This window comes from Mesoplodon densirostris, chromosome 1 (genome assembly GCF_025265405.1).
Source record: "Mesoplodon densirostris isolate mMesDen1 chromosome 1, mMesDen1 primary haplotype, whole genome shotgun sequence".
Lineage (NCBI taxonomy): Eukaryota > Metazoa > Chordata > Mammalia > Artiodactyla > Ziphiidae > Mesoplodon > Mesoplodon densirostris.
The window spans coordinates 236,179,473-236,194,811 of NC_082661.1; the positions used below are offsets into that span (position 1 = coordinate 236,179,473).

The 15,339-nt window shown below is 46.5% G+C and overlaps 1 protein-coding gene across 5 annotated transcripts in view; it reads left to right on the forward strand.

The window, feature by feature from the left end:
- The window catches only part of TMEM131L (transmembrane 131 like), a 159,909-nt gene that overhangs the window by 55,859 nt on the left and 88,711 nt on the right, over positions 1-15,339 (forward strand). The gene's annotated exons all lie outside the window — the stretch shown is intronic.

Here is a 15,339-nt window from a genome sequence, read left to right on the forward strand (position 1 = left end):
CCTGTTCTTCTAGTGGGTGCAAAGGCGGTGGGATTGCTTGGGGACGTTATTCCCAAAACATTGCCAGGCTCTATCCCCAGAGATTCTGATTCGGGAGGAACTGGTGGATTCCTGGAATCCATATGTTAAAAAAGCTGCTTCTGGTTATCCTGAGAGGTGGCCAAATTGAATTCCAGCAGACTAAATGATTTCTTGACTCTACAAGCTGGTGCTTATGATGATTCTTTTTAAAAAGAAGGAAAGATTTAGGAGCTACATATTTTAAAATTCCGCTGCAGGGGATTTACCTTTTCTTGGATTTAAAGGGATTAATTCTGTAACTACTGCCAGAATGTGGCCGTATTTCTAGTGTGGAGTATACAGGATTTCCTTCTTTTGTTATTAAGAAAGGAAAGAAGTATATTTTGGAAAGTGTTACTGAATGCAGAATAAAAGTTGAGTTGTTTGTAATGAGAGTTAAAAATTTAACTGAATGCTTTATATGCAGCATAGTTATTGTACTAACTATGGAATGTCACAGTATAATTCCCTGATTCATTGTATGAAGTACTGTTAGTGTATTTTCTTATCTCTGTTTATAGTTAAAGGAAAACCACAATGGAGGCTATTTGAAATACGGAAATGCCTCCTCAGAAGAGAGGTCAAAGGATTATTTGGAGAACTGGCAAATTCAGAGTTATTGAGTAGCACTGGAGTTCATTGAGCTCTAGAGGCCAGGTGGTTTAAGGATCAGGGCTCACATGTCCATGAAGATGAGTATGGGGATGGACACAGCAAGGGGAGAACATTTCTTGGTGTAAGCACCTGTTCTGCTTTTATTTGATTTCTTCACCGCCTCCCCTCCCCCTGCCAAAAAACAAACAAACAAACAAAACCTACCAAAAACAAAAAAACCCAAAACCCCAAAGCACGAGTCCTGATTTCTGCCCTTTTCTTCATCTTCTCATGCTGGCATTTGGAAGGTACATGCTAACAGATGTGCCTGCTTGATTGAAATTGATTAGATCTAGATGATTGGGGTCCTTGTAGCAACAGGGGTTATATGTCAAATGGGCCCCCACTGGAGGGCAAGGCTGATCTTCCCCTGCAGCTGCCAGGCTGCTTGAAATTAGGCGGAATGATTTTGCACTTGGATAATAGGCAGGCATTAACGGCAGCTTGTTACAAAGTGCTGCATAATAATGGGAAACGTGGACGTGCTAATCAAACGTATCTGCATATGGCATTTTCATTATGCATAAGAGGCGTCTGTGTGCACAGAAAGGAAATGAGCTGTGGGGCTTCCATTACGTGTTTGAGAAGATGCATCTGTAGAAATGACCTCCTCGTTCCTTTCCTACGTTGAATCCTGACAGGATGATTGAGTTAGGAGGCTGGCATGTGTACTTGCTTTTTTGAAACAGCTTTATTGAAATCTAATACACATGCCATACAATTCACCCATCTAAAGTGTGCAGGCCAGTGTTTTTTTAGTGTATCTGCAGGGTTGGATTGCTGTTACCACAATCTAATTTTAGAATGTTTCTGTCCCTCAATAGAAGCTGTAATTCTTTTATAAAGAAAATATAGTTTGTACTTTTTAAGGGACACTTTTTTGATGGGGATGCAGATTATTAGGGCTTTTGCAGAATCACCCTATTTCTCAGAAAGCATTTTTTTTCCCGTAAATAGTCATAAAATGTATTTTAATGTTCCAGGGGTTACCTGTGTTCCTGACTTTTGGACCCAATCTCACGAATTAGGTTTTAGTTACCAGGTTCATCTACCTGTTAGTTGGGACCTTTTCAGCCTCAAGTGACAGATTCCAATTAAAAGGAATTTATTATTTAGTTCTCACAACCTGGAAGAAGGAGGGCCGTTGGCTTTGGGAGTAAGCAGAGTCGGGGACCTTCTCTCCATTCCTCAGATCTTTTATCCCCACATTGGCCACATTCGCCACCACGGTAGCTGGGGGACTGGATGTGGGTGTGGGGGACACATCTCCCCACTGGGGCTTGAACGCGGGGTGCAGCTGAGGTAGCAGAAGTGAGGTTTAGGATCAGGTGCCGGGCGTCACCTCAGCTTGCCTCTATTTTTGTGTACCTGCTGTTTATTTATATAGGCTTAGATTTATTTCTTCCTTCTGGGGTTATGAATCCACTCATTCAAGCAATGGAACCAGAATGGGCATCTCAGGCATGTTGCTGCTTCGATGTTAGTTAGAAGGTTCGAATAGGCCCAGGCCTGGGATGCTGCTTCCCGAAGATCCTCCCCAAGCCAGGGGTTAACAGACAGGGTCTCTTCTTACAGTCCTAGGTCCTAGGTCCTAGCCTAATCTCTGCATGGTTCAGTGCCCGATTCAAGGCCTTATTTTTCTCAGTAGACTCAATATCTTCCCTGTTTCTTAGTTTCTTAGTTGTCTCGGCATTTTATTAAAAATTGTGGCATTTGTAATTTAGTTAAGTCACTCTAATTTGTATACCCTTGGCATGACTAGACCTGACGTTTTTTCTTTTTAAGGTGGATAAAAAATATAACTTGCCTGACATTGGTTTTTGTTTTGTTTTGTTTTTTTAAAAGGTAACTTTTTAAAAAAGTTAATTTATTTAAATTTTCGGCTGCGTTGGGTGTTCGTTGCTGCGCGCGGGCTTTCTCTAGTTGCGATGAGCAGGGGCTACTCTTCTTTGCGGTGTGCAGGCTTCTTATTGCGGCTTCTCTTGTTGCAGAGCATGGGCTCTAGGCATGCAGGCTTCAGTAGTTGTGGCACGAGGGCTTCAGTAGTTGTGGCACACGGGCTTAGTTGCTCCGTGGCATCTGACATTGGTTTTAAAAATTTTTCTATACATAGTTTGTTTCTCCTTTTTAAACAGTTAGATTTGGTCAAGGTTTATATTGAAATTTAGGAAACCTTTTTTCATGATATTTCCTGTGGTCTCTGATATATTTTGGTGAGGCTAACTTTATACTGGATAATTAAAAAGATAGTCTGAGGCCTGGATTGTGATTTTAAAAATCTGTGACACCAGTTGAAGAGTTTTTCTCCTATGCAACAAATGCTGTTGAGCAACTGTTGTCTAAATGATTGGGACACATTCTGCACAAAACAGACCAAAATCCCTGTCCTGGTGGCGCTTGCAGTCTAATAGCGTGTGGGAAAGAGACAGCAAATCTGAGTATAATAAACAACTGAATTGTATGGATGTTTGAAGGTGATATGTAGTGTGGAGAAAGTTGAAAAATAGGGCAAGAAAAAAGAGGATGAGGATCGTGGGGTGGGGCTGTCATTATAAGCAGGGTGTTTGGGTGAGATTTTAGAAAGATTTGGAGGAGGTAAGGGAGCTTGCCATGAGGCTACGTGGGAAAAGAATGTTCCAGACAGAATGGCCAGTGCAGAGGCCTATAAGGTGGGAATTTGTGCCTGGAGTGTTCACAGAGCAGCCAGAAGACCTTGGGCTACAGCAGAGTATCCCCAGGTGGGAGGGAATTGAAGGTGAGTCATGGGGTGAGTGTGCTGTGGAGTTAGTTCCTGTGAGACCCATGAGTTGGGGAGTCTTTGGGGGCTTTGAGCAGAGCAGTGAGACCAGCTGAATTCGGTTCAAAAAGGCTGTCCTGGCTGGTGTTGAAGGCCACTCGAGCCCAGTTAATTGCAGTCAGTGGTCAAAAGATCAAGAGAGGGTGGTGCCCAGGCCTGGGTGGAGGTGGGGAAGGCGGTGTGGTTCTGGATCTGTTTTGCAAGCAGAGCTCACAGGATTTCCGATAGATGGATATGGGCGTAAGGCAGAGAGCAGTCAATGATGATTCCAAGATTATTGGCTGGAACAGCTGAGCCAAGATGGCTGTTGATGCAGGGGTGACGAGTTTTTTTAATGTCTTTTGGACATCCCAGTAGACCTGTGGGTGGGCAGGTGGAGTACTGGGATTGCTGAGAGGGCTGGGCCCGAGATGTAAATTTCAGATGATGGAGCCTGGAGACTGGGTCACCTCAGCCAGTGAGTGGTTGTAGGTGGGGAGGAAGGCCCGGGGCTGGAGCCTGGGGGTCTCTGTTGAAAGAGGTGGAGGAGGCGTAGCCCCGAGAGAGTCAGGGAGGTGGAGCAAAGTAACAAGAAGTGTTGGAGAGTCCAAGCTTTTGTTAGCTTTCAGATAACTTGTAAATGTGCAAATGAGTGCAAATGAGTTGCTTGCATGATAAAAAGAAATAATTACAGGTTGTCTTTAAGAAGAATGTACCTTCCTATCGCTCTTGAGTTTTCTAAAAGCACATAACTGAAAACTGTTAGTATTCTCCAAGACATTGAACCCTGTCAGGAATTTGGAAAATCGGGGGAAAGGGAAATGTTGCTAGTATTCCCCCATCCTAACATGGCCTGTTAATATTTTGGTTATTGCCTTTTCATTTTCCTCTGTATGTTTTTAGTTGTAATCATGTTGCACAGGACAGTTTTGTTTCCGTTTATTTACTTGTTGGCAGCTTTTTTTTTTTCCCCGAGTTGCTATTATTATCTTAGAAACACAGTTTTCACTGGAGCGCTGGACTTGTTTTGCAGTTAGTGTTCATTGACAGGAGAATTGAAGGGCTGAGGCTACACTGCTGCTGGCGGATCCTTGTTCCTCCTGCTCTGCTGGGCTCTGGAACCCGTGCGGGATTCACACTGTGCTTGTCTGGGCTGGAGAATGCTGCAAGGAGAGGGGAGGGTGTTAGAGATCTGAGAGCAAGACCCGGGCAGGCGCAGGGCTGTACAAAGGGAGGGCAGGTTGTGCCCAGGGGCCTCTCTCCTGGGCCCCGTGACCTCAGGGCCATTCTTTCTTCAGCAGTAACACTTCAGTGCTTCAAGGGTTTGAAAGAAAAATTACAATTTAAAAGGAAAACCCTTCATGCACTATTTGCATATGAGTGGCATCTGTATAATTAAGAACAATTAAGTTCCCTGGGCTGAACTGAAAGGGAGGCTCCTGCTACTTTGCTGCTGTTCCAGCAGAGAACAGCCCGGTGCTGACAGCTCGGGGGAATTGTCGGAGGCGTTTCAGCCCCCCCGCCCCAACTCAAGCCGCCCCCTCCTCGGTACGTGAAATTCTGAAACATTTTTGGTCTTGTCCTGATTTGCTTCTGGAGAGTCCATGGAAATCGGAACATGCATCTTTACCATTTTGCTTTTCTGCTGCTCTTAGAACAGACACCCCCCGTCCACCACACCGCAGGCACTTTGCAAAGCTCTCTACACACAGATTTCATTTAATCTTCACAGTGGATCTAGGGGTGATATCTTGACTTTATAGTACTGGAAACTGAAATTCTGGTCACACAAATGATCTCTTGTACTCATCTAGCTCATTGATTCCACCTTTGTGAGTTGGTCTCTGCTGGGGGCCCAGTGACTCTAGGCCCTGGGAATTCAGCACATTTCTTTCTTTCACTGCCGTAACCCTTTTTGGACTCCTTTCTCCCAGGCCTGAGTAGGAAACAGGACACAGTCTGGCCCCGATTTTCCTCTTCTGGTTTTGAAAGAGCTCTGCACTTTGTCATGGTGTTGAAGGACTTTGGATAGGGCAGGAAGATAGCCTTTCCCCATTGTAGGGTTCCTGCAGTCACCCTGGGGAAGAAAGTCACGTGTATCAATGACTGAGGAAGTTCTAAGCAGTCTTTCAAGAGTAGAATAATTTTTACTCCTTGCCCTCCCCGCAGTGTATTTGGTGTTGGGCTCTGATGGGTGAGGCCCCTTCCCGGACTTTATTCCTAGAAGGCCAGGTGGGGACATCACCTGTGTGTTCCTTCCAGCACCTCTTTTATTTCTGCTGTGGTCACATGGGTCTGGGTTCCCTGAAGTGTCTGGCAGAGGTCCTGACAGGTCCCTGTGTGAGACTTGTCCCTACGTGTGCAGTTACGAGGCAGAGCGAGAGGTTCTAAACTAGAGGGTGGTTTCTGTATTCCCGGTCCTGAGGGCAGTTCCTATACAGGCGTTTCTCAGTTGGCACCGGTGTGTGACCAGAGCCACCATAGGCCACCACCATAGTCATTGGCTTTTCCCAGTGTGGGACAGCAGGAGCCGTCTTTTCTTTGCTTAGGATTTTTGTTTTGCTGTCAGGTTTGGGTTACTTTTATTGCTGTAGCCATTGAGTCTGCTGATTTATTGGGAAGCTCTGGTTCTGGACCACACGAAAGGCTGGCGCGGCTGGACCCACCTCCCCAGGGCAAGCAGAGGCTGGGAGGACGGGGCTCTTGGGTAGTGGTAGTTCTGCTGAGCAGTGGCCCCTGGCGGTTCTGATGTTTGAAAAGGGTGAGAGCTGTTTCAATTAGACTTAACTTTTGAGGTAACAGAGCTACAAAGTACCAGAGGTTTAAAACATGCTCTACACTGCCTCTGGCTCCAGGCAGTCTTCAGGGATCCCCGCTCCCCCAGGATCCCCGCATTCCTTCTCCTAGGGCAGCAGCCTGGTCCTCAGGGTGCGAGGTGGCGGCATTGTGTTCACGGCAGCGGATGGGAGGAAGGGTGGAGGGAGGCCCAGAGGGTTCCTGGCACCCTCCACAGGACCCTGCATCCCATCTGCTGGAGCCTGGTCCCGTGGCCGTACCTCGCTGCAAGGGAGCTTGGGAAATGTGCCCAGCCAAAAGCAAAGTGGAAGAAGGAGACAAGGGATGTTGAGGGCCAGTCTCTGCCGCAGAACCCTGTGGGAGAAACCGTGACACCGTGACCATTATTTCTCAAGGGCAGATTGGTTTTGACATAACCCATTTTTGAGTTACCAGCCCCTCCATCCCTAGGAGAAAACCCCAGTCTCTCTGGCTTGTGTTAAGGAGTCCTTGCTTTTCGGGGCACACTCGGGATAGTTTCTCCAGTGTCAGTAAGCCTTGGGCTTCACATGAGAAAAATCAGGGTTTAAGCCATGCTGACGGTGGGATTCTATCGTGTAAGCTGTGAGCTTGGCAGTAGTGAATTATGCTCTGTGGGCAAGTGTGGGCTCTGTGTTAGTATGTTCAGTGGAAAGCCTGATAGGCCAATCAAAAGAGCTTCTTCTACATTCCTGTTTTCAAAAAAAAATTTGCATTCAGAGGGTAGATGTTGTTTTTCTCTTTTAAAGGGAGAGGACTTGAGCTTGTTGAATAGGGGCACGTTCAGAGCACGCGAATCCTTGCTCTTTGCAGCGTGCTGATGCCATGGCCAGGAGGGCTGGCCCTTCAAGGGACAGTTAAAACGCTTAGGCATTTTTCATTAGATTTTTTTCGGACAATATTGCTAATATTCTTCGTAATTACCTGAAATTGTTTTGATATATTTGCTCACATTGGGATTAAAAAAAGTCAGTCAGTGCATTGTGTTTGAATTAAAATGTTGTTCTGGACCTTGAAGTTATATAGGAGTACTCTTTCACCCTCCCGAGAAACTATAAGAAACCCCCTTAGGTTCTTCCGTTTTTGTGTTACCAGCCTTCCCGAAGTCCGCGCGCCGTCACTTGTGTTTCCCCTGTCGGGAACCCCTTCCTCTGTGTTCACCTGAACACGGCGTATCCAGCCTTCTGGCCCTGCTCAGCGCCGTCTCGTCCAGAAAGCTTTTCTGAATCTGCTTCACAGCATCTTTCCCTCTTATGGACTGTGCTCCACCTTGAGTGGTAGGTGAGACTGTAGGCCCATGGCAGTTAGGCAGCCTCTTATTCTTCTTTGGATTCTTAGGTCAAACTGCCTTGGCTGCGGTAATGTCTAATGCAGGTAGAGTGAAGGAATTAGTGTTGGTGGGATTTGACATTGCCGCTTTTTTTTTGGTGATGGTGGTTCCATCACCAGAAAAACGAAAGGAATTTCTCTGGAATACAAGCCAATATTGCTGCATCCCTATTCGTCTGAAAGCGTCAGATGCAAAAGTAGTGGCTTTCCCAAGCTTTAAATTTATAGAACTAATCTAATTAATCAAATTCTGCTATGACTAATCCAGTATATTCATACTGTTATCCATCTAAAAGCATTTTTTATATCAGCTAAGGTAACGTTTAGTTCCTGCTTAAATATCAAGGCGGTTGTAGTTTAGAAGTCATCTGTGAATAAATGTGCAAGATCAGTACACATTGGATATATATGTTTGCCATGTGTTAGGAAAGAAAATTTTTTTGTTGAAGAAAAAGTGATGTTTATATACCAAGATGCTTTAAAAAATAGTTTGTTTTCTATGTCATTGAGTATCTTTCTGTTACCAAAGGGGATAGGGCAGGGGATAAATTAGGAGTATGGGATGAACAGATACACATTACTATATATAAAATAAACAACAAGGATTTACTGTATAGCACAGGGAACTATATTCAGTATCTTGTAATAACCTATAATGAAAAAGAATTTGAAAAAGAATGTGTATATATGAGAATCACTTTGCTGTACACCTAAAGCTAACAATAGTGTAAGTCAACAGTTGTTCAGTTAAAAAACAAAAAACCAGCTTGTTCATGTTCAGAGAACTAATATCTAAATTTATACGGGCACGTTGGTTGGTTTTCTAAATATAGCTACAGTATTGCACAAACTGGCATTGTCCACTAATGATTGAGGAGGAAAAGGCCTTCATTCCCAGTCTCCCCATTCACTTATCGTTTGTGTGAATTTCTGTTTGGCTTCCTCTTCACCACGTGTAGCATCTGGCCAAGACTGTTACTGCTGGAGACGTCTAGTACTGATTTACAGTTTCATGCGAACTTGTCTTAGAGCTGAAAGGTAGTGCAAAATGTATTTTGTATTTTGCAGGTTTAAAAATCATTTTAAACTATTCTAACATACAGTAGAGTCTGGGAAAAGATGTTAAGTCTTTAAACCGTAGATGAGAAGCCATGTTTTACAGTAAAGAGAAAGTTGGGCTGGGAGTAGGAAACATACGCTTAATTACTGGCCTTTTCTTTTATAGGTTTTTGCATGGTTACTTAACCACTTAACTAAAGGCGTTCTTTATAGCATGTGGACTGTGGTATGATTAAATGTGTAAATGCAATAATATATTTAAACTTCTTTAACATGCAAATGTAACATCTTTTGAATGTAAGGTCCTGTTAGTGAGACTAGAAGGAAGGGATGGCTTTGTGTGGTATCCGCATGTCAGATGCCAGGACAGCCCTCAGTGTCCGCCGCGTGTGGAGTTAGGAAAGGTAGAGTGTCAGCAGGGCTCCCAGCTGGGCAGGTTGGCTGTCGCTCACCAGGAGGGGCAGACAGTGCTGTGAACCACTGGGGAGACCAAGGAAGATGCTGAGCTCCATCTTGGATTGTGTTTGGGGGTTCCGGGGGGCCGTCTGCGGGATGGTGTCCCCTTCAGATGGAAGCACAAGTCAGAAGCTCAGCAGAGGAGTCCAGGCCACAGATACACAGGCTTGGGAAATGAATCAGTCAGACCACAGAAACCGACCCTGGCTGATTTAAGCAGAAAAGGAATTCATTGAAAAGATGCTGGGCAGCGTACAGAATCTCGAGGAAGACTTAAGAACCAGGCTCAGAAAGCAAACAAGCAAGAGGGGACTTTGCAGCGAGAACCACAGCCAGAGCGTGTCCTGGAAGGAGACTGCTGAGGATGCCCCGGCCCCTGCCGCTCCCCGTCTGTGGTGGTTACGACCCCAGAACAGCCCCACCTCCTTCCTCCCTTGTGGCATCATTAGCCGCTGCCCTGCCCCGGGCCGGTGAGCCCGGCCAAGTCTAGGTCGTGTGCTGGCGCCCGGCAGCAAGCTGGGCCACTAAAACTAGAGCGGTTGACCCTCGAACATCTCGGGTTTGAGCTGTGCAGGTGAACTTAAACGTGCTCTCTTTCTATCAATACGGACTACACGATCCGCAGTTGATTGAACCTGTGGACGCAGAACCGCAACTAGGGGGCGGATCCTGAGGGCCGACTGTAAAGTTAATACAGACTTTTGACTGTGTGGGGGCGGAGCCCCTGAGCCCCAGTGTTGTTCAAGGTCACCTGTCACTGGCCCTTTCACAGCTCAGCAGGGGTGACAGTGGCAAACCTGTGAATGTGATAAGGAAGCTCAGATGCTGGACAGCCAGAAAAATCCAGCTGTCTGTATGGGAAGCATCACCCTGTTGGTGATGGGTGAGCCTAAGGGGTGAGTGTGGATGGTCCAGAAAGAGTGAGAATTGAGGAAGGGGTGCCCTGGGAGGGGTGAGCAGGGGGAGCCCCAGGGGTGGGAGGAAGACTGGGCGGGACGGCCTAGAAACCAAGGGAGGGCACTCGGGCGAGAGTAGCCCCGAGAGTGAGTCAGCGCGGCCCTCGAGGTCACAGCTTGTTATCCCTGGAGCCCTCAGCAAGAGCAGTCTCGGTGAGGGAGGGGGCGATGCGGGAGAGAAGGGGGCCGCAGGCAGCGTGGGGAGGGGCTCTGAGCCTGGCTCACCGTCCCCTTCAGCCACCGGCCGCTCAGTGGGCTGCATGGGCTTCGGCCAGTCACTCAAGCGCCCAGCGCGTCTGTGTCCCTGTGTGTGGAAGTGGGGCCCTAACGGCACCCACAGGGTGTGTGGGGTTACACGGGGTAATCAAGCGCCTGGCACAGCATCCGTGCACTGTAAGCGCTCAGTAGACGGGCTTGCGGTCGCTGGTACTCTCACCGGCAGCTTGCTGCGGAGGGCAGAGAGGGCTGGGCGGGGGTGAGGAACATCAGGGCCTCGGAAGTGGACGAGAAAGACGGCGCGGGTAAGGAGATGGTGAAAACCCTGGGGAGGGCAGGACGGGGCTGGGAGGCCCTGGAATCAGCCCAGGACCCGCGCAGAAAGGCGAGGTGGGGGTCGTCTTTGAGAGAAGGAACACCTCCTCTGTGGATGGAGAAAGGGCATCAGCAACTCGGGGGACGGACTGCTGTGGAGGACTCTCGTCCTGGCCCTGGAGGGGTTGGCCATCACCGCGCCAGGCGGCTTAAAATCCCAGATCTCTTGTCAGTGAGACCGCCTCCAGCAGACCACTGTTGGTACTGCTCCAAGGACTCTCCTCGACTTTGACTTTGAAGCCCAGGGCTTCTATAGTAGAAGAAACTAGGAAAATCGTCTACTACCAAATGACTTTTTCCCCCTCTGGGAATTTAATGGGGAAGAATACGGGTTTCTGCCTCCATTCCCCCCCAACCCTGGCCTCTTGGCTTGTGGCTTGTGGGGTCTTAGCTCCCCAACCAGGGATTGAACCTGCGCCCTCGTCGGGGAGAGCGCGGAGTCCTAACCACTGGACCGCTGGGGAGCCCCTCTGCCTCCATTTTTAAGCGATTCTTTGCGAATAGTTAATTTACCAGGAAGAATGACATTTCTAACTGAAGTAGACATGCCTGTGTATTTCATAGTTTTTTCCTTTTAGTAAACTTCTGGGGAGAAGTATTTTTTAAATTAAAAGTAAAGCAGAACACAACTTGTACTACCAAAATTATGATGTAGAGTTTTATAACTCGTGTAGTTACAGAACTCATTTCATACATCATGCAGACTGGGCCGTTTGTTCTTCAACTGAAGGCCCTAGCGCTGGTACCGATGGATCCGAGGGGTACTCAGGGCAGCGTCAGTGCCGTTGGTGGGGCTGTGCAGGCCTTGCCCTGCGGAGGCCAGTCTGACTGTGGGCAAGATTCCTAAGGGCTGCTGCAGGCTGGGGCTTCTTATATCTGTACAGGGGTGGGTTCCAGTTCCACTGCATAAGGGAGAAGTACTGAATTCCTCCAAGGTCCTTGGGAATAGCAGCTGAGTCCTAGAAGTCCGTCTTTCCTGCTCAGGGTCCAAGGGGATTACCAATGCAGTGGCCTTGTCAGTGGCAAGGCCTTCTCAGTCTCAGGGCCGCCCTCCGGTCTGCGCTCTCCTTCCTCCCTGCTCACGCTGCCCCGCCTGGCTTTGTGCTCCCCACTCTGCATCTGGCTGGAGCCACCAGATGCTCAGAGGGTGTTCTCCGAAGTGACCTGTGCTTCCTCAAGCTGCTAGCTTGGCTGGAGGTGCCTTGGTTCAGTTTCCATTGAGGGTTGCTGTTGGTGGAGCCCCAGCCCTCGAAGCCTTTCCTGACTCTTTCAGTAAGTTTCTCCTCCCCTGCTCTTTGAGCTCTCTTGAGCTTTGAGTTTTGCCTGTTGGCACACAAGCCCGGCCCGGCCTCCTGGATCACTGTCTTCAGGGGAGACTCTTCTGAGCTGGCCGCCTGCCCCCCCGTGCAGCTGGGCCACACCGACTTCAGCCGAGGGCTGTGAGGCAGGGGCCCGAGCCCCTGGGCCCTGATGCTCATTCCCAAGAGGAGGAGCATCGCGTCTGAAATGATGTGTTTTGGTTGGATAACATTGGTGAATGGCCAGAACAGTTGGTTATAGTTAATTCATTTTTATATCTAAGTTACTGGATTGAATTTTTTTAAAGGGTGTGTCTGATATTCGCAGATCGATTTAATTTTCCCAGGAAGGAGGACTGGGCATCCGAGTGCTTTTCTAAGGATCTTGGCATCATCCAGCCCAGCCCCCTCGATTTGCTGAAGAGGAGACCAAGCCTTGTGACACACGGGAGCTCCTGGCTGGGACCTGACCCAATGTCTTCTCATTTCCAGTGAAATTTCTTTCCTCTTACTAGCCACTTTTTCAAACTGTGTTTCTTTGTTTTATATACAGAGAAAAAAAGATGGCCAAAGTTAAAAAAAGAGAGAGAGAAAGAAGATAAAAAAGTCAGGTAATCTTAGGCAAAGATAGTCTTTCAAAAAAGCATGTGTGGAAGTCCTTGTCCACATGTTCTGAAGCTGAGGGAAGGCGGGACTCTTTGCAGGAGGAGGGCATCTTCAGAATAAGTGGGCGTGGGACGGGGTCCACATAACAGGAGCACCTCGTCTCAGTTTGCTGTCACTTTTATGTCTTATTTCTGTGCCTCGCTCCTGCTATAGAAGCAGAACAGGCTCGCTCTTATTTTTCTCTTTTAATAAAGGGCTTTTCCTTGTAATCATCTTGCAGATGGGGAAAGGGTGAAAGTTAGAAATACGTGGCATGAATTTATAATTTAGTTTTACAAGATGCATGCCTTTATTTTATGGCAGATGTGGGGACTCCTAAGAGTACAAGAGGCCAGGTGGACTTCCACATAAAAGAATCATCCGTATTGTTAAGGGTACAGATGTGAAGAGGGTAATGCTGACTTTTGAGAGAAAAAGGCAAGGGAAGACAGTGTATCTTTTATTTCTGAAGCTCTTGAGGCTTAAGTTATTTCTTTGATGTTGTCGATTTAGAAATGAAAACTTTGGCATCTTTAAACACAGTATAATTTCCTAGCTAGCGCTGATATTTGAGGATAATTGTTGATGTCCGTCGTTGACTAAATTTTGGCAATTTGCTGCTTTTTTCCCCCTGCAGTCTTTAATACTCGAGGTCATATGTATGTGCGTGAGATCTTTCCAGGTCAGTACCTGTGTCTAAAATGGTTTTATCTACGGGAACTCACTTTTAACTCATATAGTGATGTTAAATCTCCTCGTACAACTTGATCTAGTTTCCAGATTTTAAAGTCAAGTGAGCTGAAACTGACCAAATGAGAAAGATAAATCTGTTCTGTGACTTTTAGGAAAAAATACGGACATGGTTTTATTTCTCCATTGTGAGGCCAAAAAATAGTTCCTTTGAAGTTTCTACCATACTGCTTTAGGTTGAACCTTAAATGTCTGATTTTCACTGAGTATGAAAAACTTCCTGATTGTGGGATTTAGAAAACTCTGTTATGGTGCGAGAGAGCCCAGGTTTATATTTCGCTTGTTCTATTCAGAGATAATCACTACTACCCCATTTGGGACTTCTAAATCCTGAGCTCAGCTCTGACTCCACGCTCAGTTGGCCTCTCCATCTGTTCTCATGCTTTTCCTGTTAGATGACAGTCATCCTCTTAGTAACACGATCTAATATTTATTGCACTTAACTATGTGCCAGGCGTGTAGCAAAGGCATTATTATTTCATTTTAACCTCATGATAACTATAAGGTGGATACCGTTGTTATTTTCATGTTACAGATACTAAGGCTGGGACTTTTGGAAAGTTAAGTGACGGCTTTGGGTCTCAGCTCTGAAGCCCTGCCCCTCTCCTGGCAGGTGACACTGCCTTGGTTCCTTGGGTAGGTCATGTGAACTTGGATGGACTTGAACTCCATGCAGGGTTCAGGTTTCTGACCTGGATAGACAGATCTGCAATGGAATTTTGGCTGTGCCTCTTAGTAACTATGTGATCTTGGGTGAATTACTTAAATCCTCCAAAACCTTGTCTTCATTCAGAGGTTGTGTGTGAAATCTGATGATAAACCCAATTTCAGTACCCAAGGCAGGAAGAAGACTCTCATTAGTTACTTTACTTTTTACTAATACAGTAGCCTGACTTTTCTAAGATCATTCTGGGCATATGAAGTTGCCTGTTTTCTTCTCCTTCTGGAATGCTGAGCCCTGACCATCTCTGTCTGGAGTGGGGGTGACTGCGGTGCGTCTGATGTTGGCAGCTCTTTATGTCGCCTCCTGTGGCTTTTTAAAACATTTCTGGAGGCAACTGGGTGTGTGTTTGTGGCCTTTTTTGCAAGCAATTCATGGAATTAGTACTGGCCTTTTGGGGCTTGAGAGAGCCCAGTAAATAGCATACCTCTCACCTGCCCGAGCTGGACATGAGGGAGGAGGTTGGCAGATGGACACTGAGGTCACCTTTATTATTAATACAGTTGATGCTGAGGTAGAATAAAGGAGATACAGATAAGAGATAACAGAGAAAGGATTCTTAGGAGAGGGGGTGGAGGAAGGGAAGCTTACACAGAGGCAGAAAAGTGGAGAGAGGAAGAAGAGATTGCAACCAGGATTCTTCCTGTGAGATGAGGATTTTGGAAGGGGTTCTCTGTATTGTTTGCACCTTCAAGAAAAATGGGAGAGGGGCTTGCTGAAGCTCACAGCGTTTCTATGGGCCGGCAAGTTTCAAACTCAAATGTCTATTCCTGGACCAACCTCTGGACTGTGCTTGGTGGAGGGCTACTTTGCGGGAGGAGAACATGGAAAGATTGTATTTTGGAAAACTTACTTGAGTCTCTGAAAACAGTTATGCATGCTACATTTAGGAGCTTCTCCAGTTAAGTATTTTTGGAGTACATGGCTTTTAAAATGTCCTGTGACACTAAGTGAAGTAAGACAGAGAAAGACAAATATAGCGCTTATATGGGGAATCTAAAAAAAAAAAAAAAAAAAGATACAGATGAACTGATTTACAAAACCAAAACAGACTCACAGACTTAGAGAATGAAATTATGGTTACCAGGGGAGAGGGATGGGGGAGGAGGGATAGATTGGGAGTTTGGGAATGACAAGTATACACTACTATATTTAAAATAGGTAACCAACAAGGACCTACTGTTTTGTTTTGTTTTTTTAAAAAAAGAATTTCATAAAAGAAATGTCGTA